Source organism: Acyrthosiphon pisum, chromosome A3 (genome assembly GCF_005508785.2).
Source record: "Acyrthosiphon pisum isolate AL4f chromosome A3, pea_aphid_22Mar2018_4r6ur, whole genome shotgun sequence".
NCBI lineage: Eukaryota > Metazoa > Arthropoda > Insecta > Hemiptera > Aphididae > Acyrthosiphon > Acyrthosiphon pisum.
Window position 1 is genome coordinate 19,067,931 of NC_042496.1, and position 4,675 is coordinate 19,072,605.

The window sequence follows — 4,675 nt, forward strand, 5'->3', positions numbered from 1 at the left end:
AAAATCATGAAATGTTTGCGAACCCCCCTTTATACCTTATGCTCATGATGTAGAGAATATCTTTTCTACATCGTGATTCGTGATTTTATTACAATAACAATTTAAGATATTATAGTAAGGTATAAGGTATACCAACCTTAAATCGTGACTACGATCACAAATTTCTATATAGTTCTAGCATAGCGAACTCCCACCAGTCCCACCATGAATTGAATGTTCAAGGTCGGTTAGTAATTGTATGGTATTTAAAACAGGGACTGGAACTTTTATGATTTTATCGGCTTGGGTTTAGGTTTCGGTTCTCAAAAACCCAAAATTTCGGTTTCGGTTCTGGTTTCCGTTTTTAAAAATATCGAATTTTGGTTTCGGCTAATACCGGTTTTAACCCTTATTATTTGAATTTTTATAGTCTATAAATAAAGTACTATATTATAAAAAAAATAACATAATATTAATAACTTCTTTTTAGTGACAGGTATTTGTAATTAAGTGTAACTATTTCAGAATTTAAGTAATATTATAAAAATGAACTATTATAAAATAATAAATTAAAATAAATAAATACATTTTAATCTTTAAAATAAATAAAAAATTATTATTGGAAAAAATAATAAGAATGAATTTTTAACACACATGGGCGACCCATGTTTCAGTTTGATATAATAATTTATAACTTATATATAAAAATATAAATTTAAACAATATATACCGCGCTAATGAAGACGAAGAACAGTTCAATAGTAGGTACAGTAGAAATGTAGAATTGTCGTACAGAGCATAGTATACTAGTATAGAGTAAAGAGTTAACGATACCTGCATTGGGTTTAGGTATATTGGCTATATATATAGGTATTGGGTTTAGTAATGCACACATTCGCTGTGTTCATTTGTACAGTGTACGAATTAAAGCAAGTCGAAACACTAACCACATCGATGTGCACATTCGTTTTGTGCACATAACCGATTTAAATTGTTTTCAGCGAATTATTTTCGACGTCGCAGCGCCGTTCCGCATCGGCATAGGCATTATCTTAATATAAAAACAGCCTGAATTATTATTTTGAAAGTTATAGCCTACTAAAGTTCGCGAGTTTACGTTTATACGCATTATGCACGCAACGGGCACCGGGGACGGCAAACAATGACATTTGAAAAATATTAAAAATCCTTAGTCAAAGTTTTTTTTTATAAGCATAGTATAGTATATAGTTCAAATCTTGACAAAATACAGATAAATCACGAAAGTTAGCAAATAATTTTCAGTTAAGAATTCATAAAAATTTTTATTTTTAATTCCAAGATATGAAAATGAAATTCAAGATTCCGCATAAGTTAGTCTACCTTTATCAAGAAAAAAATGTCTACAAGCAAGTCAAATTAAATTTTTATGAGCGTTTGAAGTTCATATTTTTACAACATTGGATATTCACTCGATTTCTCATGTAGTGATTTTCTTATTTTGTTGTAATTCAAGAACGAATAACTCTTGGAATGTATATCATATGTTTATATTATCAATTCCTATACTTGATAATTTTCAAAATATTTGGACTTGTTTTGAGCTGTTAACGGACAACTAATGAATCTAGACCACGAACATATTATAATAATACTATTTAGTATTATCTTAAATCATGATTAGGGTTGCCACATTTGGCTAGGGTCTTGTCGGGACGTTATAGAAATTTTAGGATGGAGTGTATAAAAATACTAAATTTTGAAAGAAAAATTAGAGTTCTTTATTTTAGAAAAACTATTAGTATATTTATTAAGGTTACATACAAAAAAAATATTTTTAATTTATTGCAGATGTACTTGGATGGCCATACTTTTCAGAAGATTTTGCTTTTTTCAATAGTTCTTTTTCCCCTTTGACATATTTGTAGAATTCTGCGCAAGTCATTTTATAATTAACTTGACACTGTAAAATCGACTCCATAGTCTCTGGGAGCAGGCGATTTCGTTCATCAGTTCACTGGGCCGACATTAACGAAAAAACTCTTTCCACTGTGGCATTGTGTGCAGGGATTGCAAACAAATACTCGCATAATTTCAACAGTTGACATTTTCTTTCATGATTTTCAGTTTCTTTAAAAAAAATAATCCATTTTTCTTCCACGATTCTGAGAACGAACAAAAGTGTCCGACGTAAACAAGCGATACCTAACGATTATTATATTATCGATATGACCGATTTAATTGGATTTTAATCGCATACGTTTAGTTGTACAAGAACATGATACAAGTTGAAAAACAAAATTTTTTGTTTTCGATCATGTGATGCATATTTGTATGCAATAAAGCGAAATTTGCAAATTGCAATGCACAGTGTCAATCGGGACATTTTGGTCTTTTGTCGGGACGTCGGGACAGAGAGCTCAATATCGGTGACAGTCCCGATATATCAATATCCAAATAATCATGATAGTTACTAGTTAGTAGTTACATACTAACATACTTATTACTTAGATCCATATGACCATATCGGACTCAGAATACACCTCGAATCTCGATTGGCTTGATTATACCCACAGATTTTTTTTCTAGTATAGGAGTCTGTGATTATACCACATTACCACATTTGACATTATACCAGTGTCAAGGTGTATTGATATCAATACTCCTTGGCCAGTGTAGTGACACTAATGTGAAAAAACATTGTAAATTACTTTATATTTACAACGATATCCGAGTGTCCGACTAGTTCGACTTGCCACTCGCTCGCTGCGCTTCGCTCGGCATTTGAAATTTTGAAATAATTTGTGATCCTGTGATAGCACCAACGGATTTTTCTTAATTATTTAAAACAATAGAACAATACTGAATTCGGTACATAACAGTATTACACCGAACACTTTGGAGCCTACTGCTTAATTGGTATTCGTTATATATTTGTATATTCCTAACTGTAGTTTCCTCCGACTCGAGATTTCTAATTCTCGTCAATTACGCCCAAGGCTCGACTGATTTACGAGGTAAAAATAGTACAATATTATAAATTGTTACTTAGGCATGATTATATTATGATAAAAACAGTAATAAAAACCGTTTATTGGCGGAAATGTATTTACGAAAGAATAATATGTCTATTTAATATTTATACATTTATATTACTAATGATGCACTCCCGGTATCGTGATAAGATTGGCTTTGTCCACGAAATAATTGCATCCCTTTGATATTTAATGTATTTTAATGAGGTAGGTACAAATGCCTGCCCGTTTGTATCATTGACATATTTTGGGAAATTTAGTTCTGATAATTTGATTGCTTAATTATTTTGCTCTTATGCACGCACACCGGTTACACTTGCCAATGATTCCATGCTTATATAATATTAATACAGTAAAACCTTGCTAAAACGGAATGGCTTGGAACTGTCCAATTTTTCCGTCTTAACGGAATTTCTGATTTGAGTACTTGACAGAGTTAAATCGGGTATTTGAATCGGGACTAAAGAAATTGTCTGTGTTACCAGGGTTTCCTTCTTACCCAAGTTTTACTGTACATTGTTTTTTTTTATATTTAGTATAATTTACATGTCTAACAGTTAAATATTGATGTGTATTAGTAGGCATAGATAGTATTAATAGTATATTTTCCATGGCACATATACTGCACACATAGGTACCATGTATTATATTGTATAATCATGGTTAAGTTAGGTTAGATTTTTGGGCTTCAAGTCCTATCTAAAACAATATATCTTCAAGACAGAGTGAATAACAGATGTATTAATTCATTATTTTACACGCTGTTTTCTCAAAAATGTTCAAAAAGACAATGATTCTTCCATTTTCTAGTAGGTAGATGCCTGAAATTAAAAGTTTTTACCATTTAGTACTTTTAGAGTTTTATATTATCGTGAATAAGAATCATATTTACCTAATAGATAAAATTCCACTATAGGTATTTGTCTATTTTCTATCTTATTTATTCCAAGATATTAAACTATAAATATTATACTTTTTTAGAAAGTAATAAATAGTTTTAAGAGTTTAATAGGTACAATTAAATATTGGTATAGGGGTGACACAATTGTATCAATACTGTATCATTTTTTACTAAGAATATATTAGTAAAAATATAATTTGTGAGAATATGTTTTTATTTCAGCTTTGAAATAATGAATTCAGACAATGATGCTAAAAATGAGAATGTTAACCTTTGGTCAATAGGAAAATGTATATTTTGTAAAGAAAAAATAGACGAAGATTCAAAAATCTTGAAATGTCTTCATATTATTTGTAAAGATTGCACTAAGAGAGAAATTACTGATCTAGGTAAAATTAACTTCATGTTTTATTTATTTATTTTTTGTTTTATTAGATAGATATTAGATAAGTTTGAAAATTAATTAAATCTTAAAATGTTATGAAAACCTAGGTGTGAGGTGTAAATGTAAGGTAGTGACTAATGGTGAACTTACTGATTACTCTACTGAGCCACCAAATAAACCTCAAGTAAAGTTATGTTGTGAAACAAATTGTCAAGAAATAGCAAAGAAAATCTGCTTTTACTGCAAAAGCATTTATTGTAAACCATGTTCAAAGGTAATTATAAATATCTTTTGCACATATAAATATTTCTTTAGTATAAAAATATATTTTTCTATTAATAGATACATCCAATTAAGAATAAAGATCACGACCCTGCCTTAATAATAACTTATCCA